The sequence below is a fragment of the Rutidosis leptorrhynchoides genome, chromosome 11 (assembly GCF_046630445.1).
Source record: "Rutidosis leptorrhynchoides isolate AG116_Rl617_1_P2 chromosome 11, CSIRO_AGI_Rlap_v1, whole genome shotgun sequence".
NCBI classification, from domain to species: domain Eukaryota; kingdom Viridiplantae; phylum Streptophyta; class Magnoliopsida; order Asterales; family Asteraceae; genus Rutidosis; species Rutidosis leptorrhynchoides.
The window spans coordinates 387,371,988-387,398,951 of NC_092343.1; positions in this window are offsets into that span (position 1 = coordinate 387,371,988).

A 26,964-nucleotide genomic window follows, 5' to 3' on the forward strand; every position below is an offset into this window, starting at 1 on the left:
CCATCAAATGAATTGGTTGATTCATTCTGGTGACATTGCTTTCGGAGCTTAGGTGAAACTCCATATCAGAATAGCTGTCGGAATCCGAGGAATTCGAACTGGTTGAGGGATTCATCTCGTACGATTAAGTGAAGGATTTTCGATAAGAAATAGATTATAGGATGTAGATTAGTACCCTGCAATACATGATTTACATATGCATATATAGTACTATAATCCCATAAGTTACGGAGGAATATACGGAAGTTGTCAGGCAAAGGTAACAAAAACTGATACGCTAAGATATGAATTTATCTATACACTGTCTATGCAATCACTGCAGTAAGATGTGTCTAGACTAAGAGTGATAAGCAGAAAATTTTCGACACGAAATGATAAGCAAAACTTTTGACATGCAGACACGGTCGAAGTCCAGACTTACTAATGCATCCTAACGACTTATCAGTTAGACACACTAATGCAGACCTGGTTCGCTAAGACCTCTGCTCTGATACCAACTGTCAAGACCCGTCCTAATCCATCCGAACGAAGTCCATATCGATTATAAACGATTCACAACAGTTGATTACATTGCGAGGTATTTGACCTCTATATGGTACATTTTACAAACATTGCATTCCATTTTAAAAGACAAACTTTCTTTACAACGAACATTGACGGCATGCATACCATTTCAGAATATATCCAACTATAATTGACTTAATAATAATCTTGATGAACTCAATGACTCGAATGCAATGTCTTTTGAAACATGTCATAAATGACTTCAAGTAATATTTCTAAAATGAGCAAATGCACAGCGGAAGATTTCTTTCGTACCTGAGAATAAATATGCTTTCAAGTGTCAACCAAAAGGTTGGTGAGTTCATTAGTTTAACATAAATAATCATTTCCATCATTTTAATAGACCACAAGATTTTATATTTCCAATTCTCATAAACATACGTCCCATGCATAGAGACAAAAATATCATTCATATGGATTGAACACCTGGTAACCGACATTCACAATATACTTATAAGAATATCCCCATCATTCCGGAATCCTCCTTCGGACATGATATAAATTTTGAAGTACTAAAGCATCCGGTACTTTGGATGGGGCTTGTTGGGCCCGATAGATCTATCTTTAGAGTTCGCGTCAATTAGGGTGTCTGTTCCCTAATTCTTAGATTACCAGACTTAATAAAAATGGGCATATTCGATTTCGATAATTCAACTATAGAATGTAGTTTCATTTATGTCATAACCCGACCTTAACCATAAGGACGAATACAATAACATATGATTTCATCGCGAGGTATTGACCTCTATATGCGACATTTTTCAAAAACTGCATTCGTTTTTACAATACAAACCATAGCTTTTATTACAAATACAAGGTTTAAACAACTTAATAATGATTATCGTTTAGCGATAATCTTAGACTTACAAACTTTACATGTGATAATAACAATACGACCTCCAACATATTTTACATTACAAATCCTCCGATATGCAGTTTTATTTTTGACACAAATATGCATACTCAAGATCTTGCTTAAATTCAACATGTTGCAGCGGAAGCTTTTAGTTATCACCTGAGAATAAACATGCTTAAAACGTCAACATAAAGTTGGTGAGATATAGGTTTAATACCGGCAGCGTTATAAATATAGACCACAAGATTTCATATATAAACGTTTTAATAAAAATATTCTAAGTTGTTGAGCACTTGATAACCATACTTAACATTTAATCAACGTCGCATATTCCCTTTATTATGAAATCTTACTACATCGTACCAAGTGTAGTCACCGAAACGAAGTACTGTGCAACCGTTGAATACTGGTCGTCCAGTCCGGTTGGGGTTGTCAGGCCCGATAGATCTATCAACAGGATTCGCGTTTACAATACCTCATGTAAATAGTAGTTACCAAGTTACAGGGAAGTATGCCAGTGGTACAACTCAACGTAGAATATATATTTTTAATCACTTGTGTCCATAACGTAAATCATAAAATGCATGTATTCTCATCCCGAAATATTTAGAGTTTAAAAGTGGGATTATATACTCACTTTTGCCTTGAAGGTATTTATCACGACTTGGTCTCCGATAGATATCACGAACCTAACCATATATATAATATATCAACATATTTTCTTTTTAAGTAATCGTTACATATATATATATATATATATATATATATATATATATATATATATATATATATATATATATATATATATATATACTTTTAATACTTTTAATATTTTCTTAGTCCGTAGTTAGCAGTCCGATGTTAGTGGTCCACAATTAGTTGCTTAAATAAAATAAATAAAGACCCCATCATATTCGTATTGATCAGAATTAATCTCGACCCATGGTACCATGTTGTCAAGTGACGTGTTGCGTACATAAAGTACCGTGTTGTCAAATGACGTGTTGCGTACAATCATGAAGTCTTATGATTAATCTTCTCGTGTTGTTTACGGGTGGTCCTGAAATATATAAAATCAAATCATAAGTAAATATATATGAAATATCATATTAATTAGAAATATATGATTAATTTAATTTTTCTCCAAATATTTTCGTAGCTAAACTAGCTTCGGATACCCGATCTTGTTTTAGTCGTAGTTTCTTCATTACAACTCCGTTTTTGTTGGTTCAACTTGCCACTTCCTTGGATCGAGTAAATTTTAAGAATATGAACTGAAAATACCTTAGGTTGTATTCGAAATCACAGGTTATAGGTCAAACTTTGGTGAAACTTATGAAAGTGATCATTTTCCATCATAAAAACAACATTTAATGATCATTTTTCTAAAAATACTTACACTTTGAGTTAAACCATGAAATTTTTGTGTGTTAACATATTCATATGAAATATCATTTTTGCAGAATATGAACTTCCAATTCAAAGCTTAAGATGGTTTTTAATTATCCAACCCAAAACAGCCTCCGGTTGCACTCCGACGACGTAGATTCAGTTTTTAAGGTGTTCTTTGTAAAACCAAGTTATATCTTGTTAAGTTAGCATATCATTATGATATATTACAGGTCTTGAAGTGTTTTAATAGTCAAGTTAGAAGGATCTATTTAGTTTACGAACAAGTTTGAAATCATTCAAACTATGTTCTTGTTGTTAAAATTTTATACCACAAAATAAGATAGCTATATGAATATGAATTGAATAAGATTATGAATAAGGTTACTACCTCAAGTTACTTGGACAAAGTTACTGTAAGAGATGAGAAAAATCCTAGAATCAAAAGAGTGGTGGAGTTGGATTGAAAGGTTGGAAGTAAACTTGTTTACTTGGAAGGATTTTTGAAGTGTTCTTGAATGGATTTTCTTATGATGATTAAGGGTTGTTTTTGAAGCTAAATCTTCATGGTTATTTGCTGAGATTGTGAAGAACACTTAAGGTTCCTAAGAGTGTGTTTTTGGTTAGAGAAAATGTGTAGTAAAAATGAAAATGGAATGGAGTATAATTGGTGGTGAAAAGATGTATAAATTTGTAATATTGTGCAAAAGTCTTGTAATATGCCAAATTGATTAATCATGCATGCTAAGATCCAAAATTGGCTGACTCATGGCTGCTAATAAAGTGATTGTGATGTGTATATACCAATAGTAAATACGTATAGAAGCTGGGTATGATACGAGTACATATACCCTCGATATACGTATAAAAATCTTGAGAAAACGGAACGAGGATTCAAATATAGCTATCTTTTGTAAATATACTTATATTGTTTTATGTATATAAATCCTTTAAAAGTGATAAAATACATATCTATACGATACATGTGAAAGGATCCGTCCTAATCCATCTGGACGAAGTCCATATCGATTATAAACGATTCACAATAGTTGATTTCATCGCGAGGTTCATGACCTCTATATGATACATTTTACAAACATTGCATTCGTTTTTCGAAAGACAAACTTTCTTTACATCAAAAGTTGACGACATGCATATCATTTCATAATATATCCAACTATAATTGACTTAATAATAATCTTGATGAACTCAACGACTCGAATGCAACTTCTTTTGAAATATGTCATGAATGACTTCAAGTAATATCTCTAATACGAGCAAATGCACAGTGGAAGATTTCTTTCATACCTGAGAATAAACATGCTTTCAAGTGTCAACCAAAAGGTTGGTGAGTTCATTAGTTTAACATAAATAATCATTTCATAATTTTAATAGACCACAAGATTTCATATTTCAATACACATCCCATACATAGAGATAAAAATCATTCATATGGTGAACACCTGGTAACCGACATTAACAAGATGCATATATAAGAATATCCCCATCATTCCGGGACACCCTTCGGATATGATATAAATTTCGAAGTACTAAAGCATCCGGTACTTTGGATGGGGTTTGTTAGGCCCAATAGATCTATCTTTAGGATTCGCGTCAATTAGGGTGTCTGTTCCCTAATTCTTAGATTACCAGACTTAATAAAAAGGGGCATATTCGATTTTGATAATTCAACCATAGAATGTAGTTTCACGTACTTGTGTCTATTTTGTAAATCATTTATAAAAGCAGCGCATGTATTCTCAGTCCCAAAAATATATATAAAAAGGGAGTAATGAAAACTCACCTAATGTATTTTGTTGTAAAAATACATATGACGTCATTTAACAATTAAACAATGTAGGGTTGGCCTCGGATCCATGAACCTAGATCATTCATGTATATATATTAAAACATATAGTCGTAATTGAACAATTTCGTATATTATAACTTATTTTATATATTATGTATATATTTAATTTATGTATTTACATTTACAATGACTAATATTTATATATTTATATTATTATATATTTGATTAGTATTATATTAAAATACTTAATTTGTTATATACATGAATATCTATATATAAAAAAATGTTAATATGATTAATAATTACTTATATGTAAAATTACTAGAAGTATATTTTTATGTACAAAATATTTATTTGATAACATAATATCAATACTAGTAATAAAAGTTCTTTTTGATTATATTGCTGATATACTACTAATAATAATACTCATACTCATGATAATAATAAAGATAATAATAGTAATAATAATAATAATAATAATAACAATAATAATAGTAATAGTAATACTCATACTAATATTAATGAGAATAATGGTAACTTGTAATATTTTCGTAATAATAATAATAATCCTAATCATAATAATAATACAAATATCTAGTGATAATAATAATTTTCATACTTGTATTTATATTTGTAATAATTGAGAATTTTTATCATAATACTTATTTTAGCAACAATAATATTAATAGCTAATATTCGTAATACTTAATAATAATAATAGTTCTAATTCTTAGTGATAATAATAACATTAATGACAATTATAAAAACAACAATAATAATCATAATAACAATACTATAATAATAATAATGACACTAATAATAATTATAAAGAATTAGATTTAGGAAGTATACCCTTTTTAATAGCTTTTATAAAAAGAATACACTGAACCGGACTCGAACCCTTGACCTCCCGCTCACCAACACCACAGCCTAACCATCTGCTCCGATATGCTTTTCTGATTTAATAGTACCCTTATATATATTTAACCCGTTTTAAATATTCATCATCTTCTTTAAAGTTTCCAATGATCAGACCCATAAACAAAGATCATATCAGAGAAAAAAAAAATTAGAAATAGAAATTGACATTTATATCTTGTAATCGAAACAGAATGTTCGGTGATGGAGTTAATGAACTAACAGAAGGAATTAAAAAAAAATTGAAACTGCATCAGAAAAAAAAAATCACGATGACAAACTCAAATTTTGACTTCGAATTCAAGGCTGTTTTAAACAAAACTTTCTTTATGAAATATGTTGTAAACCTTTCTTAGAAAGTATATGAATAATCAATTGGACTTGAAACACAACAGAGAACTCGAATTTCTTCAAGAAATGAATCGGATGACTTTTGAAACAAAGGTTTGACTCGTAAATTCGTTCTTGTTATTTGGAATTGGGATTTGAATTTTGACAGACAGTTTAAAAATGAGATTCCTAACAGGACTACATTGTTACATTTTAAAGTTTCATTCAGATTCGAAAATTGAGAAAAATATTACAAGAACAGAGATATCAAGTCTGTTCTTGTTTATCTTGTAATAATTAATCGATTTAAATCATTTAATAGTAGTGTATTACTTTTAATAGCTGATAGAAGATTGAATGGAATCTTAACACACGAATTTTGTCGAGTTTATATATGGGATTCAGTCGACACTAACAGAAATTAGAAACAGAAATAAAAAATAATAATAATAATAAATAGATAAATCTGATTGTGACCTTCAACTAAATTTTGGAGTATTCCTTTGTTTGATGTGTGATTCGTACAATTTAAAGATAGAAAGAATCGATTAAGAAGAAAAAAAAATTGGACTGGATGGGGACGTGAAACAAACCCATATAATGGAGTATGATTTCATAATTTATATAAATATAAATAATACATGAAATTAATAATAATAATTCTATTAATAATAATAATAATTAATAATAATACAAATAATATTAATTAATAATAATACAATGAATAATAAATAATAATTCTAATAATTATAATTATAAAAATGATATAATAATACTACTAAAGATAATAATAATAAATTGTATTATTTTTATAGTATTAATAATAATGATAATTATAATAATATTAATGATTTTAATGATAATAGTAATGATATCTAATAATAATAAGGATATAATAAGTTACCTGTATCTCCTTTCATATCTATATATGTATTAAAAATAATAACATTAATAATACTGATATTAATTTTAATAATAATAATGAAAATAATAACAATATTATTAGTATAACAACTATATGTTTTTAACTTGTAACCACATTCAATATCTTAATACTACAATTTATTAATTATGTATAGTTTAATAATTATGTATTATATATAATTGAATTCTTATACATTACCATATACATATAAACATGATCACATATAGAAATCATATATATTTATATATAGATTTATTTTAATTTACAATATAACTATTTTGTAACTTATCTTATATTTTAAATTAAATGTTTAAATTACTTTTTATAATTTCAAATTATAATGTAAACTTACATATATATATATATATATATATATATATATATATATATATATATATATATATATATATATATATATATATATATATATATATATATATATATATATATATACACACCTATTTATTTACAAACAAATGTTCGTGAATCGTCAGGCATGGTCGGAGGGTAATTGATTACATGAATATAGATTTCAAAACTTTCGAGACTCAACATTAAAGATTTTGCTTATCGTGTCAGAAATATATAAAGATTAAAGTTTAAATTTGGTCGAAAATTCCCGGGTCATCACAGTACCTACCCGTTAAAGAAATTTCGTCCCGAAATTTGAGTGTGGTTATCATGGTTAACAATAAAAATGTTTTCATGACGATTATGAGTCAATAATTATAGTTTTATCACCATCAGGTGATTTGAATAAAAATAACTCAATTATTCGAAACGTACGAGTGAAATTATCACAAAAGATTGAAATAGGATAAGTAAAGATTCGTCGTAACTTTTGACAGAGTCAGGGTTGAATTTTGAAAGTAAGATGCATCTTAACTTTTGACGTAGTCACGATTGAATTTAGAAAATAAAGTTGATCTTAACTTTTGACGTCGTCTTGATTGAATTCCGGAATTCAAGGGATTTTAAGAAAATTTTCGAAATCTAAAAGATTTGATTCTTCGGCGAATAAGGAAATTAAGATTTTTATAATTAAATACGGTGATCTGCCTCGATTACTCTGTCCGATATTTCCATTATAATTTAAACTTTTTCCATTCCATTATTTTCATCATTCCTATGCTTTCTTTCTTAGTCCATACATCCAAAAGATTGTGCAATGCTTAATCCCGTTCTAATCCTTGATGTTTTCTTAATTATTATTTCTGTCATCCTTCTTTTCAATCTTCCACCAGATAAATCTGTTTACTCCTACTATTACCTTGGGGTAATACTATTCTTAATTATACCATGTCTTTATATTGTTATTTGTATTAAAATCCACGGTTTGTAACCTCCGTGTTGTTATTAGGCTTTATATTTTCTCTTATATTCTGGAGCTCTTTGCCTTTTTATTATTCTCTCGACCTTTAGTAAATCGAGTAACAGTCCAGAATTCGTAAGTATGGAATTTCGAATAAACATCGTGTTCTAAATAAGAACTTAATGTATTAGCACGATTTGATTTATCAAATTACTAGAATCATTGAGAATAGAACTATCAAGAATATACTTTCTTGATATGTTCAGAAGTTAAGCAGAATAAAAGAGTTATGTAACATGGCATATGATGACGTTATGATATGTGAATCATCACGTTCCATTAGAAACTCAGCATGACTTACTGTAATATAATCACGTTGATCAAGTGTCATTATATTATACTAACTCATGCATCAGTTCCCAACACTACTTCAAAAACATTCATATTTTAAGCTTGAAAGTTTACAGAATATAGAAACTAACAGTTTCTATATGATGTAACACTGATAACACTAAGAGATTAATGATTTCAGATAAGATTAGTTATGAAAATATATTCAGAAATATCGAAGATATTTATAATGAAAGATACGATAATATCTTTGAATATCTAAGATCAGAGGATGATGGAGACTATTGTCCGCAAGGGTTTAGAGTAAGGAGCAAGATATTCGCTAAAGACTTCAGCAGGCATTGAATCTTTTGGATTCTTTGAAGTCAAACTTATTCTTTGTGATTTGTCCACGGTTTCCTTCATAGTTTCGCATAATCTGCTTTTCGGTACTAAATTTTCTATTGAGAGCTTCCAATACTCCATTCTTTATCATCAAACTTTCGACGGTTAAGGTCGTGTACAGTTTTTGCAAAATTTGTGGTATTGATTTGTAGACTGGGTGCTTTTCAGAATTTCAGAATGAAAGATCATAACTCTAAGAGATAAATGTTATGTGTTTACATATAACTGTTGATGTAGACATGCTGCGAGGTTTCAAAATACTGATTGCTAATTCTCGGTATTTGGTACAGAAATTCTCGTTATCAGATGCAGATGAGTAGATAATAGGATTTCAATGAATATAATAACTTTTCATAAGGTCAAAGATCAATGAAGTTGCTGGTAAGTTTACTGCTAATGTAGTGAGATATAAAAGGTTTTCCGGTATTGATGACGAAAGGTAAACTTATATATCAGGGTTATAATAAGCTAATCTGAGTGAAAATTCGAAGTGGATTTGCTGGAGCTGTGACAAAATTTGCTAATTTGGAAAGGGATTGCAAAGTTATTTTGGGTAATAATAACACTAAAGGAATTAACACATCTATGTGTTAAACGTTTACTCAGTTTCCGAGAGTTTTCAGGTGCATAACTAAATGCATAAATCTTTCCCTCCGTAGATGAAGTGCGGTTGATTCATCTTCTCGATTGAGGTGTTTTCAAGAATCATGAAAGGTTTGAACGCAGAATGTAATCGTGAAGATACAAATGATGTTTAAGACGAAATCAAGTGGCAAACTTGAAGAATTGTTTAGTTTCATATGTTATAATCAATATTTTAATTCATTTTAATTGTCCAATGTTGATAGTCCACAGTTATTAGTCCACAGTTAGCATTTCAATAATTCATATATAATATTCGAATTAATTAATACGTGTCGTGACCCGTATACATCTTAGACTCGATCACAACTAAAATTATATATATTATTGTAGAATCAACCTCAACCCTGTATAGAGAACTCAATCATTACCGCATATAGAGTGTCTATGGTTATTCCAAATAATATATATAAATGCGTCGATATGACATGTCAAAACCTTGTATACGTGTCCCGATATTTAAGGTGCGAAAAATAAATACAGAAATTAAATGACAATAAATAAAGTGCGTAAAGTAAATAACAGAAATTAAATGACGTTAAATAAAATTACGAGGATTAATATTGCGATAATTAAATTGCGATAAATAAAATGTAATGTGGAATTAACATTTAGCTAGAAACAGTTAGCTAGGATTTTGTTAGCGTGGTTTCTTAACAAAATTTCATATTGTCAATTAATCTGTTTCTAATCAATTTTTATTGTGTCCATTATTTCTTCATTATGCCACTTGTTGGATTCCGATAGGTCAAAATCCAAATTTAAAATTGAATGAAAATGGTTATTCTGCGGTGAACAGATACGTATCTCTGTAGATATAAATAGGATAGTAAATGACTGTTGAATCAGCTTCGAAGAATGTACAGTGTAACTTATTAAAGTGAAATTTAAATATTCCTCGAGTATTACCTACCCGTTAAAATATTTTCACCATTAACAGTTTGTACAAGAGAATTTTTAATTACAGTCTTTATGAAACAATATATATACATATATATTTTCTTCAGACGTAATCATGGATTTAATGAGTCAATGCCATATTAAACTCATTAGGCTTACGGCTAGAACTAGAGTACATAATATCTAAAACGTTAGTGATTACGTAATTGCCATGATGGACGAAGATAATCGATGTAGAACGATACGTAGAACGATGATTATACTCGAGGTACATAATAAGATGTTGAGGCATGGATTGTTGATGGTACTGGTGCTGTTACTGATGGTACTGTTGGTGCCGGTGATGTTGCTGAAGCTGGTACATTTTGCACCACATTCTCCGAATTGATTATTCGAGCGCGAAGTTCGTTGACTTATTACTCCAGGATGGTTGTCGATTGGAACGAGCGGATGAATAAGGTTCAGAATTGTGGATAGAATATAATCTTGTCGAGTTACCCTGGAAATGAGATTGAAAATGGTGTCTCGAACAGGTTCGCCGGTAAACGCTTCAGGTTCATTGTCAAGAGGTGAATTCGGTTGGTGGAAGGGATTGGCTTCTGCGCGTTTCCATTAATTAAGTCGACTACGAACCCATCAGATGAATTGATAATTACTGATTGGTTGATTCATGCCGATGACGCTGTTTTCGGAGCTTAGGTGAACATCTATGTCGGAATAGCTGTCGGAATAACTACTGGAATAGCTATTGTAATTTGAGGGACTCGAACTGGTTGCAGTATTCATCTCGTACGATCAGATGAAGGATTTTCGATAAGAAATAGATTATAGGATGTAGGTTAGTACCCTGCAATACATAATTTACATATGCATATATAATACTAAAATCCCATAAGTTACGGAGGAATCTACGGAAGTTATCAGGCAAAGTTACAGTAACAGATACGCTAAGATATGAAGTAGCAGCTACGCTAAGATATGAATTTTGTCTATACACTATTTATGCAATCAATGCAGTAAGATGTGTCTAGACTGAGAATGATAAGCAGGTAATTTCCTAAGGAGGATAAGCAGAAAATTTTTCGACACGAAATGATAAGCAAAACTTTTAACATGCAGACACGGTCGAAGTCCAGACTCACTAATGCATCTAAACAACTATCATTTAGACACACTAATGCAAGACATGGTTCGCTAAGACCACCGCTCTGATACCAACTGAAAGGACCCGTCCTAATCCATCTGGACGAAGTCCATATCGATTATAAACGATTCACAATAGTTGATTTCATCGCGAGGTTCATGACCTCTATATGATACATTTTACAAACATTGCATTCGTTTTTCGAAAGACAAACTTTCTTTACATCAAAAGTTGACGACATGCATATCATTTCATAATATATCCAACTATAATTGACTTAATAATAATCTTGATGAACTCAACGACTCGAATGCAACTTCTTTTGAAATATGTCATGAATGACTTCAAGTAATATCTCTAATACGAGCAAATGCACAGCGGAAGATTTCTTTCATACCTGAGAATAAACATGCTTTCAAGTGTCAACCAAAAGGTTGGTGAGTTCATTAGTTTAACATAAATAATCATTTCATAATTTTAATAGACCACAAGATTTCATATTTCAATACACATCACATACATAGAGATAAAAATCATTCATATGGTGAACATCTGGTAACCGACATTAACAAGATGCATATATAAGAATATCCCCATCATTTCGGGACACCCTTCGGATATGATATAAATTTCAAAGTACTAAAGCATCCGGTACTTTGGATGGGGTTTGTTAGGCCCAATAGATCTATCTTTAGGATTCACGTCAATTAGGGTGTCTGTTCCCTAATTCTTAGATTACCAGACTTAATAAAAAGGGGCATATTCGATTTCGATAATTCAACCATAGAATGTAGTTTCACGTACTTGTGTCTATTTTGTAAATCATTTATAAAAGCAGCGCATGTATTCTCAGTCCCAAAAATATATATAAAAAGGAAGTAATGAAAACTCACCTAATGTATTTTGTTGTAAAAATACATATGACGTCATTTAACAATTAAACAATGCAGGGTTGGCCTCGGATCCACGAACCTAGATCATTCATGTATATATATTAAAACATATAGTCGTAATTGAACAATTTCGTATATTATAACTTATTTTATATATTATGTATATGTTTAATTTATGTATATACATTTACAATGACTAATATTTATATATTTATATTATTATATATTTGATTAGTATTATATTAAAATACTTAATTTGTTATATACATGAATATCTATATATAAAAAAATGTTAATATGATTAATAATTACTTATATGTAAAATTACTAGAAGTATATTTTTATGTACAAAATATTTATTTGATAACATAATATCAATACTAGTAATAAAAGTTCTTTTTGATTATATTGCTGATATACTACTAATAATAATACTCATACTCATGATAATAATAAAGATAATAATAGTAATAATAATAATAATAATAATAATAATAATAACAATAATAATAGTAATAGTAATACTCATACTAATATTAATGAGAATAATGGTAACTTGTAATATTTTCGTAATAATAATAATAATCCTAATCATAATAATAATACAAATATCTAGTGATAATAATAATTTTCATACTTGTATTTATATTTGTAATAATTGAGAATTTTTATCATAATACTTATTTTAGCAACAATAATATTAATAGCTAATATTCGTAATACTTAATAATAATAATAGTTCTAATTCTTAATGATAATAATAACATTCATGACAATTATAAAAACAACAATAATAATCATAATAACAATACTACAATAATAATAATGACACTAATAATAATTATAAAGAATTAGATTTAGGAAGTATACCCTTTTTAATAGCTTTTATAAAAAGAATACACTGAACCGGACTCGAACCCTTGACCTCCCGCTCACCAACACCACAGCCTAACCATCTGCTCCGATATGCTTTTCTGATTTAATAGTACCATTATATATATCTAACCCGTTTTAAATATTCATCATCTTCTTTAAAGTTTCCAATGATCAGACCCATAAACAAAGATCAAATCAGAGAAAAAAAAATTAGAAATAGAAATTGACATTTATATCTTGTAATCGAAATAGAATGTTCGGTGATGGAGTTATGAACTAACAGATGGAATTAAAAAAAAATTGAAACTGCATCAGTAAAAAAAATCACGATGACAAACTCAAATTTTGACTTCGAATTCAAGGCTGTTTTAAACAAAACTTTCTTCATGAAATATGTTGTAAACCTTTCTTAGAAAGTATCTGAATAATCAATTGGACTTGAAACACAACAGAGAACTCGAATTTCTTCAAGAAATGAATCGGTTAACTTTTGAAACAAAGGTTTGACTCGTAAATTAGTTCTTGTTATTTGGAATTGGGATTTGAATTTTTACAGACAGTTTAAAAATGAGATTCCTAACAGGACTACATTGTTACATTTTAAAGTTTCATTCAGATTCAAAAATTGAGAAAAAAATTACAAGAATAGAGATATCAAGTCTGTTCTTGTTTATCTTGTAATAATTAATCGATTTAAATCATTTAATAGTAGTGTATTACTTTTAATAGATGATAGAAGATTGAATGGAATCTTAACACACGAATTTTGTCGAGTTTATATATGGGATTCAGTCGACACTAACAGAAATTAGAAACAGAAATAAAAAAATAATAATAATAATAAATAGATAAATCTGATTGTGACCTTCAACTAAATTTTGGAGTATTCCTTTGTTTGATGTGTGATTCGTACAATTTAAAGATAGAAAGAATCGATTAAGAAGAAAAAAAAATTAGACTGGATGGGGACGTGAAACAAACCCATATAATGGAGTATGATTTCATAATTTATATAAATATAAATAATACATGAAATTAATAATAATAATTCTATTAATAATAATAATTAATAATAATACAAATAATATTAATTAATAATAATACAATGAATAATAAATAATAATTCTAATAATTATAATTATAAAAATGATATAATAATACTACTAAAGATAATAATAATAAATTGTTTTATTTTTATAGTATTAATAATAATGATAACTATAATAATATTAATGATTTTAATGATAATAGTAATGATATCTAATAATAATAATGATATAATAAGTTACCTGTATCTCCTTTCATATCTATATATGTATTAAAAATAATAATATTAATAATACTGATATTAATTTTAATAATAATAATGAAAATAATAACAATATTATTAGTATAACAACTATATGTTTTTAACTTGTAACCACATTCAATATCTTAATACTACAATTTATTAATTATGTATAGTTTAATAATTATGTATTATATATAATTGAATTCTTATACATTACTATATACATATAAACATGATCACATATAGAAATCATATATATTTATATATAGATTTATTTTAATTTACAATATAACTATTTTGTAACTTATCTTATATTTTAAATTAAATGTTTAAATTACTTTTTATAATTTCAAATTATAATGTAAACTTACATATATATATATATATATATATATATATATATATATATATATATATATATATATATATATATATACCTATTTATTTACAAACAAATGTTCGTGAATCGTCAGGCATGGTCGGAGGGTAATTGATTACATGAATATAGATTTCAAAACTTTCGAGACTCAACATTAAAGATTTTGCTTATCGTGTCGGAAATATATAAAGATTAAAGTTTAAATTTGGTCGGAAATTCTCGGGTCATCACAACATGTATAAGCATTATAAGTTTTAAGTATTTAAGTCGAAGAACGTCACATATAGTTATCGTTTGAAAACTTAAGTTAGTAGTCTCAAAATATACTTATAACTCATTGTTATTAGTACACAATGAGATGTTAAAACATTCTTAGATCATGTTAAATATATAAAAATACATATATATACACAAACGTATAATTATCGTATGTTATATAGTTCGTGATATCATCGGTCAAATTAGACGGTCAAACGTTGTGTAAAACTCTTTTCAAAAATATAAGTCTCAACAATTTAGATTGCTTATCATGTTGGTAAGGTTTAATTTATGTAAATATTAATCTTATAAGTGTAAAACGATCGGAAAAATCCGGGTCGTTACAGTACCTACCCGTTAAATAAATTTCGTCCCGAAATTTTAAAGTTGTACCTATTTTGCGTTCTCGGGAAACAAATGTGGGTACTTTTGTTTCATCTGATCCTCTCGTTCCCAAGTACACTCGGGACCTCTTCGAGCATTCCAATGAACCTTAACGATTGGTATGTTGCTCTGCTTGAGCCGTTTAACTTCACGGTCCATGATTTCGACTGGTTCTTCTATGAATTGTAGTTTCTCATCGACTTGGATTTCTTCAAGAGGAATGGTGAGATCTTCCTTTGCAAGACATTTCTTGAGGTTTGAGACGTGAAATGAATTATGTACTCCGGCGAGTTGTTGTGGTAACTCGAGTCGATAGGCTACCGGTCTGATGCGTTCGATGATCTTGAACGGGCCTACATACCTTGGGTTCAGTTTACCCCTTTTTCCAAAACGTATTACACCTTTCCAAGGTGACACCTTTAGCATAACCATGTCACCGATATGAAACTCTAATGGTTTCCTTCGAACATCCGCGTAGCTCTTTTGGCGACTACGGGCTGTTTTCAATCTCTCCTTGATTTGTACTATCTTCTTAGTCGTTTTGTGTATGATCTCGGGACCAGTTAATTGTCGATCTCCTACTTCATTCCAACAGATAGGGGATCTACACTTCCTTCCATACAGTGCTTCAAATGGTGCAGCTTTAATGCTTGCATGATAACTGTTATTATACGAGAATTCTGCTAATGGTAGATACTTATCCCATCCATTTCCAAAATCAATCACACATGCCCTGAGCACGTCTTCAAGAGTCTGAATTATTCTTTCACTCTGCCCGTCAGTTTGTGGATGATATGCGGTGCTCATATCCAAATGAGTTCCCAGGGCCTCCTGTAGTGATTGCCAGAACTTTGATGTAAATCTACTATCACGATCGGATATAATGGAAATAGGTATTCCATGCCTTGAAACAATTTCCTTTATGTATAATTGTAATAGTTTCTCCATTCTATCCGTTTCCTTTATAGGCAAGAAATGTGCAGATTTGGTGAGACGATCAACTATTACCCAAATGGTGTCATAACCCCAGGCAGTCTTAGGTAACTTTGTGACGAAATCCAAGGTAATACCGTCCCATTTCCATTCTGGGATTTCTGGTTGTTGAAGTAACCCTGACGGCTTCTGGTGTTCTGCTTTAACTTTAGAACAAGTTAAACATTCCCCAACATATGTTGCAACGTCTGTCTTTAAATTAGGCCACCAATAATGCGTCTTAAGATCTTGGTACATCTTTCCAACTCCAGGATGTATCGAGTATCTTGTCTTATGTGCCTCATTCAATATCAACTTCCTTAATCCACCCAATTTCGGTACCCAAATACAGTTTTCAAAATATTGAATTCTGTCTTCCCGTATAACGAGTTGCTTCGCATACTTCTTCATTATTTCATTTCCTATGTTTTCTTTAGTAAGAGCTTCTCGTTGAGCCTCTTTGATTTGTGAGTTGAGATTCATGCGAATTTTTATGTTCATTGCTCGTACTCGAATTGGTTCCTGTTCCTTTCTGCTTAGAGCGTCGGCCACTACATTCGCTTTCCTGGGATGATAGCGAATCTCACAATCATAGTCGTTTATCAGCTCGACCCACCTACGTTGCCTCATGTTCAGCTGTTTCTGATCGAAGATATGTTGAAGGCTTTTATGATCGGTAAACACAGTGCATTTAACCCCATATAAGTAGTGTCTCCATATCTTTAATGCAAACACTACTGCTCCTAGTTCTAGATCATGCGTCATGTAATTCCGCTCGTGAATCTTCAATTGACGAGATGCGTATGCAATAACTTTCTTTCGTTGCATAAGGACGCAACCAAAACCTTGTCGCGAAGCGTCACAATATATCTCAAAATCATCGTTCCCTTCAGGTAACGATAAAATAGGTGTTGTAGTCAACTTCTTCTTCAGTAATTGAAATGCACTCTCCTGCTCAGAAGTCCATTCGTACATCTTCCCTTTTTGCGTTAATGCTGTTAATGGTTTAGCTATTCGGGAAAAATCTTGAATAAACCTTCTACAATAACCAGCTAAACCTAAAAATTGGCGTATCTGCGTTGGTATCTTAGGAGTCTCCCATTTTTCAATGGCCTCAATTTTAGCTGGGTCAACCTGAATTCCTTTGCTACTAACAACATGGCCAAGAAATTGCACTTCTTTTAACCAAAACGCACACTTAGAAAATTTGGCGTATAATTGTTCTTTTCTTAACAATTCTAATACCAATCTTAAATGCTGTTCATGCTCTTGCTCACTCTTGGAATAGATAAGAATATCATCAATGAAAACGATAACAAACTTATCTAAATACGGACTACAAACTCGATTCATGAGGTCCATGAATACAGCTGGCGCATTTGTCAACCCAAACGACATGACCAAAAATTCGTAATGACCGTAGCGTGTCCGGAAAGAAGTTTTCGGAATATCTTCTTCTTTGACACGTAGTTGATGATAGCCCGATCTTAAGTCAATTTTCGAGTACACACATGATCCTTGCAGTTGATCAAATAAGTCGTCAATTCTCGGTAGTGGATACCGATTCTTGATAGTTAACTTATTTAATTCACGATAATCTATACACATCCTAAAAGATCCATCTTTCTTCTTGACGAATAAAATCGGAGCTCCCCACGGTGAAGTACTTGGTCGTATGAATCCACGGTCCAGTAATTCTTTTAACTGACTCTGAAGTTCTTTTAACTCGGACGGTGCAAGTCTATATGGAGCACGAGCCACTGGTGCAGCTCCTGGTACTAGATCTATTTGAAATTCTACAGATCTAAATGGAGGTAATCCCGGTAACTCTTCCGGAAATACTTCAGGAAAATCTCTTTCCACAGGCACGTCGTTGATGCTCTTCACTTTTTCCTTCGTTTCGACTTTATTAACATATGCTAAGATGGCATAGCACCCTTTCTTCAAGCACTTTTGAGCTTTCAAACAACTAATGAGTTTTAGCTTTGAGTTACCCTTCTCTCCATAAATTATCCTTACGAGGAATGCGAATTGCCTTCTTGGCACACACAACTTCAGCTCCTATCTTGGACATCCAGTCCATGCTGACTATTACATCAAAACTTCCTAATTATACGGGTATCAAATCAATCTTAAATATTTCTCCGGCTAAATTTATTTTACAATCACGGCAAATTTTATTGGCTTTAATTAGTTTACCATTAGCTAACTCAATCATTTACTTAGCATCTAGAGGTAATGATGAACAATTCAATTTAGTGTGAAAGTCTCTACACACGTAACTCCTATCAGCACCAGTATCAAATATAATAGATGCAGATAAGTTATTAATGGTAAACGTACCCGTAACAAGCTCCGGGTCTTCGCACGCCTCTCTAGCATTAATAACAAATGCTCTTCCACGTGCAGATCCGTTATTCTTCTCTGGATTCGGGCACTGACTCTTATAATGACCCTGTTTCCCATACCCATAACAAGTAACAGTGGCCAAGGCAGTTCTATTTGCATTGGTGGCAGGAGTCTTGGTACCGTTTGTATTTGTAGCGGGAACCCTACAATCTTCAGCAAGATGCCCTTTTCGATTACAATTGTTGCACACCACATTACAATAACCAGAGTGATGTTTGTGGCATCTGTTACATAAAGGATTTCGTCCCTTGTAACCTGAGTTCGAACCGCTACCCGCACCTTGTGTGGTTTCTTGTTTCTTGTTGGATTGTTGATGATTACCTTCCCACTTTCTTTTGTTTCCCAATGTCTTGACATCGGTGTTCTTATCCAGAATAATCTGGTCCATCAACTCGTTCACCATGGTGATGGCTTCGTGAATAGTCTTGGGTTTCGATGCTGTAACATTTGCTTTGACATTTTTAGGCAAACCAACTTTGTACAGTTCTATCTTCCGTTCTTCGGTTGGTACCAATTCGGGACATAGCAAAGCTAATTCCATGAATCACTGATTGTAGTTGGTGAGTTCAGTACCAACAACTTTCAGGCTTCGTAATTCAGCTTCCAACTTCCTAACCTCGTTCCTTGGACAATACTCGTTGATTAGCATTGTTTTGAATTCTTCCCAGGGAGTATCATAAGCTACATCTCCTCCTACGGCCTTCACATAGTTTTTCCACCACGTGAGTGCACTATCTTGTAAGGTGCACGATGCATACTTGGTCATGTTCTTCTCAATACAACCACTGATTTTAAACACAGACTCAATCTTTTCGATCCACCGGGTTAAACCGACCGGTCCTTCTGTTCCACTGAAAGATGAGGGCTTGCAACCTTGAAAAGTTTTATAAGTGCACCCCACACGAGGATTTGGGTTAACTGCAGCACCACTCGCAACCTCGACCCATAACATTCTGTCATCCACTCACTGATTGATGAGTTCCTCGATTTCTTGTTCCGTCATTCGGTTCAATCGCGCCATAATCTTCAATAAGAATGAAAAAAAATAATTATTCACATGGAATATTATAGATGTAGTATGTATTTACAGTACATCGTAGCTTATTAATAATATGAACCAGTTATTATTATAAAAGCCTTTTCTTCTTATTAGCATTTTATAATTATACCTAGGGTAGTACCTACCCGTTAAAGTTCATACTTAATAGCTTAGTACGAAAATCAATTACTATCACCCAAATAATACTCAATCATGGAAAATTATTGCATTTCACACTTCACTATTTTACATATGCTTATCTTACATCAAACATTAAGCAAACCACACTAGTAATATTATACAAAACGTTATATGATCCCATGGTTTAAAGCAACAACGCATCATTTAACCCAAAACATTTGTGTTCAAAGAAACCGCTTATAGGTTATCTTGACTATCTCCCTGTGCTTTGGTAGAGGGGCTGAAGAACTGGATGCCGGGATAGAACTAATAGGAATAGCGGGAATAGGGGTGGAAGTGTCTGGTGGAGTTGGTGCCACAACATCCTCACTAAACTTGGGATTTGGATTTTCCAATTCAGTAGCCTTTCGTTTCTTTCCTCTTTCAAACTTGTCTTTCGTAATTTCCTGTATTTCTTCCTCCTCATGATCAATTTCCGGTTCCTCTTCAATTGATTCATCCGAAAATTGTGAGTCTTCCCCAAAGGTATCGTTTTCATCGTCGGATAGGTTAATGACTGGAACACCATCTGAAGATTCTGGTTCGGAGTCGCTGAATGTGATAAAAAGTTCTAAGCCAGACATCTATCACGTAACAACTAGCACGTTAATACCACATAATACTTACATATTAATTTTTTTTAACCAACAAGGATAAGCAATAGTTTTCGAAATCAAACACGGTCAAAGTCCAGACTCACTAATGCATCCTAACAAACTCGATAAGACACACTAATGCAAATTATCTGGTTCTCTAAGACCAACGCTCTGATACCACATGTCATAACCCGACCTTAACCATAAGGACGAATACAATAACATATGATTTCATCGCGAGGTATTGACCTCTATATGCGACATTTTTCAAAAACTGCATTCGTTTTTACAATACAAACCATAGCTTTTATTACAAATACAAGGTTTAAACAACTTAATAATGATTATCGTTTAGCGATAATCTTAGACTTACAAACTTTACATGTGATAATAACAATACGACCTCCAACATATTTTACATTACAAATCCTCCGATATGCAGTTTTATTTTTGACACAAATATGCATACTCAAGATCTTGCTTAAATTCAACATGTTGCAGCGGAAGCTTTTAGTTATCACCTGAGAATAAACATGCTTAAAATGTCAACATAAAGTTGGTGAGATATAGGTTTAATGCCGGCAGCGTTATAAATATAGACCACAAGATTTCATATATAAACGTTTTAATAAAAATATTCTAAGTTGTTGAGCACTTGATAACCATACTTAACATTTAATCAACGTCGCATATTACCTTTATTATGAAATCTTACTACACCGTACCAAGTGTAGTCACCGAAATGAAGTACTGTGCAACCGTTGAATACTGGTCGTCCAGTCCGGTTGGGGTTGTCAGGCCCGATAGATCTATCAACAGGATTCGCGTTTACAATACCTCATGTAAATAGTAGTTACCAAGTTACAGGGAAGTATGCCAGTGGTACAACTCAACGTAGAATATATATTTTTAATCACTTGTGTCCATAACGTAAATCATAAAATGCATGTATTCTCATCCCGAAATATTTAGAGTTTAAAAGTGGGACTATATACTCACTTTTGCCTTGAAGGTATTTATCACGACTTGGTCTCCGATAGATATCATGAACCTAACCATATATATAATATATCAACATATTTTCTTTTTAAGTAATCGTTATATATATATATATATATATATATATATATATATATATATATATATATATATATACATATATATACTTTTAATACTTTTAATATTTTCTTAGTCCGTAGTTAGCAGTCCGATGTTAGTGGTCCACAATTAGTTGCTTAAATAAAATAAATAAAGACCCCATCGTATTCATATTGATCAGAATTAATCTCGACCCATGGTACCATGTTGTCAAGTGACGTGTTGCGTACATAAAGTACCGTGTTGTCAAATGACGTGTTGCGTACAATCATGAGGTCTTATGATTAATCTTCTCATGTTGTTTACGGGTGGTCCTGAAATATATAAAATCAAATCATAAGTAAATATATATGAAATATCATATTAATTAGAAATATATGATTAATTTAATTTTTCTCCAAATATTTTCGTAGCTAAACTAGCTTCGGATACCCGATCTTGTTTTAGTCGTAGTTTCTTCATTACAACTCCGTTTTTGTTGGTTCAACTTGCAACTTCCTTGGATCGAGTCAAATTTTAAGAATATGAACTGAAAATACCTTAGGTTGTATTCGAAATCATAGGTTATAGGTCAAACTTTGGTGAAACTTATGAAAGTGATCATTTTCCATCATAAAAACAATATTTAATGATCATTTTTCTAAAAATACTTACACTTTGAGTTAAACCATGAAATTTTTATGTGTTAACATATTCATATGAAATATCAATTTTCTAGAATATGAACTTCCAATTCAAAGCTTAAGATGGTTTTTAATTATCCAACCCAAAACAGCCCCCGGTTGCACTCCGACGACGTAGATTCAGTTTTTAAGGTGTTCTTTGTAAAACCAAGTTATATTTTGTTATTCATATCAATATGATATATTACAGGTCTTGAAGTGTTTTAAAATTCAAGTTAGAAGGATCTATTTAGTTTGCGAACAAGTTTGAAATCATTCAAACTATGTTCTTGTTGTTAAAATTTTATACCACAAAATAAGATAGCTATATGAATATGAATTGAATAAGATTATGAATAAGGTTACTACCTCAAGTTACTTGGACAAAGTTACTGTAAGAGATGAGAAAAATCCTAGAATCAAAAGAGTGGTGGAGTTGGAATGAAAGGTTGGAAGTAAACTTGTTTACTTGAAAGGATTTTTGAAGTGTTCTTGAATGGATTTTCTTATGATGATTAAGGGTTGTTTTTGAAGCTAAATCTTCATGGTTATTTGCTGAGATTGTGAAGAACACTTAAGATTCCTAAGAGTGTGTTTTTGGTTAGAGAAAATGTGTAGTAAAAATGAAAATGGAATGGAGTATAAATGGTGGTGAAAAGATGTATAAATTTGTAATATTGTGCAAAAGTCTTGTAATATGCCAAATTGATTAATCAAGCATGCTAAGATCCAAAATTGGCTGAATCATGGCTACTAATAAAGTGATTGTGATGTGTATATACCAATAGTAAATACGTATAGAAGCTGGGTATGATACGGGTACATATACCCTAGATATACGTATAAAAATCTTGAGAAAACGGAACGAGGATTCAAATATAGCTATCTTTTGTAAATATACTTATATTGTTTTATGTATATAAATCCTTTAAAAGTGATAAAATACATATCTATAAGATACATGTATAAGCATTATAAGTTTTAAGTATTTAAGTCGAAGAACGTCACATATAGTTATCATTTTGAAAACTTAAGTTAGTAGTCTCAAAATATACTTATAACTCATTGTTATTAGTACACAATGAGATGTTAAAATATTCTTAGATCATGTTAAATATATAAAAATACATATATATATACACAAACGTATAATTATCGTATGTTATATAGTTCGTGATATCATCGGTCAAATTGGACGGTCAAACGTTGTGTAAAACTCTTTTCAAAAACATAAGTCTCAACAATTTAGATTGCTTATAATGTTGGTAAGGTTTAATTTATGTAAATATTAATCTTATAAGTGTAAAATGATCGGAAAAATCCGGGTCGTTATAATTTACTCGTGTCTATTTCGTAAAACAGTTATAAAAGCAGCGCATGTATTCTCAGCCCAAAAATATAAAGGGTAAAAAGACAAATGAAACTCACCTAATGTATTTTGTAGTAAAAATACATATGTCTATATTGAACAATGCAGGGTTAGCCTCGGATTCACGAACCTATTATTCAATCATGTATATTAATACACGTAATGGTAATCAATACGATATTTAAATTATTAGTGATTTATTTGTTATTTTATATCATGTGTTTTATTAATAACTTAATTAGATATATTTATCTTTATATAGATAACTAACATTTATTACAAAAGTAATAATATGGTTAGATTTTTATGTCATAAATATATTTTTATATAGAAAATCTACATTTGATATCTTAATAGTACTAATAATAATAATGATAAAAATAATACTAATTATGATAAAAGTTATGGTAATCCTAATAATAATAATAATGATAATTTTAATATTAATGATAAAGATATTACCAATAATAATAATGTTTGTAATGTCAATACTAATAACGTTTAATGATAATACTGATAATAATAGTAATGAAACTTTTAATGATAGTAAAAAAATAATGATTTTAATAAAGATGATATTAATATTTATATTAATGCTTATGTTACTAGTAATAATAATTCTAATAAAAGGTTACTAATACTAATAATAATAATAATTCGTAATAGTTTCATAATAACATTTATAATAATAACCTTAATTTTAATAGTACTTCTATTGTTATTAATGATACTAATAATAACATTAATAGTGATGTTACATAATAGTAAAGTGATAGTAATATTAATCATAATCTTACTAATACCTAATAATAATAATAGTTGTTACTTACTACATATATTAGTAAGATTAATAACAATAATAACTATAATCCTAATATTAATAACAATAACAATAATAATCATAATCATAACAACAACAACAACAACAACAACAACAATAATAATAATAATAATAATAATAATAATAATAATAATAATAATAATAATAATAATAATAATAATAATAATAATAATAATAATAATGATGATGATGATGATGATGATGATGATGATGATGATGATGATGATGATAAAAATAAAAATGAAATATAAAAGTGTATACCCTTTTTCTAAAGCTTTTCCAAAAGAATGCCCATGACAGGGCTCGAACCCGAGACCTCCTAGATACCCGCTAACACCATTTACCAATGATCCATGTGTTCTTTTCTGATTAATATCATATTTGTCTTATATTTAACCAGTATTTACTTTTCAAGCCCAACATTTAAACACTTGAAGCCCAAATTAAATCCATGAGCCCATGTTGCTAAATGAAATAAAAAAAAACGCAGCAGCTAGTTTCGAACCCAGGACCTACTGTTCAACACCCACACTCCAAACCGCTGATTCGCTTCTATTTTTCTGTAATTATACGAACCTACTATCTATATAACCCATTTCTGTCTTTCTTTTTATTCTTTCTTCTTCAACCAAAACCCAGGACTATTCATCTTTTTTTTTTTTTAAATTTAATCGTGATAATCATTTATCATCTTCATCTTCCTAATCGTTATCCTATCCCTTTTATCCGCCATTTATCTTATCATCATTCTCACCCATTTCACGTTCTTCTTTATCATAAGCACTATTCATCATCATCATCGCGTTACCATTTAACATTATCATCATCTTTGATAATCGATACAGAAGGTGATTTGTAACAAAAACAGAAGTGAAGCTAAGCAGAAGTATACGATGAGGAAAAGAAAAAAAAATAAATAAATATCAGCGACGGCATGCAACAGTTTTTTTTTTTAAATGTTGGAACCATGAAACAGAAGTCATAACATCGAGCATGTAATCCAACATATGCGAATCACAGAAGCCTTGCAGCAGTTTGAGTATGTGATCGTTGGTGTTTTAAATGGGTGATGGTTGTTTATGGTTTCATAAAAGAAAAAAATAAATAATTAAAAAGGTGGTGATTAGGGTGGCGAGTGGTGGTGAAGAAGTCTCGGTGGTAGTTGTTTGAACGGCGAAGATGGTTAACCAGTGATGATGGCGAGGGTGATGGTTCTTGTTGTTCTAACCGTGATTAAATAGGATATATATATATATATATATATATATATATATATATATATATATATATATATATATATATATATATATATATATATATATATATATATATATAGAGAGAGAGAGAGAGAGAGACAAATGAAAGAGAGTGTATGGTTTTGGGTCATGATGGTTCAACGGAGTTCATGGTGGTGAGTTGTGGTGGTTCTCCGGAGGTGACCAAGGGAGGAAGATGGTGATGGAGTGTGTTTGTATTGGTAGTCAAAAATAGAAAAGAAAAGGTGAGATAGATATATGGTTGATTTCGTTTTCTGTAAACTAGAGGCTATATGTATATGTTTATATGTGAAAATAGATAATCAATTAATAACCAATCAATAACAGTAATATTTAATATAATAATAAGTATAATAAAATAAATTGAATCTTAAAAGTGCACAAACAATAGTAGTAGTCATCATAATTGTCTTATTCTACCGACGGTTTTCCTCAGAATTTTATATCGTGTGCATTGCTAAACAGTTAACGTATAAAAGTGTCTCTAAAAATCCCAAATTTTTAAATTAAATATATTTAATTATTTCACTCATTACCTGTTTGAAACCTGATCCAAAAGGTTCGATAATTATTTATTTTCTGTTCCAATTTATATGTACGGAGTACTAATATTTAAACTTAAAAAGGTAAAAATATTTTTACCAAATCTAACATCTTTGTAATCGGTTTACAGTTCAACTTTTATTTTAGTCCTTCATGAACATGTAATATATCTATATTAAAACTAACGAAACGTCAACCGAGTGTTACTGACGTTTACTAATTAGGCTCGAAATCATTCATTTTCAATATACACATTCTATATATATATATATATATATATATATATATATATATATATATATATATATATATATATATATATATATATATATATATATATATATATATATATATATATATATATATATA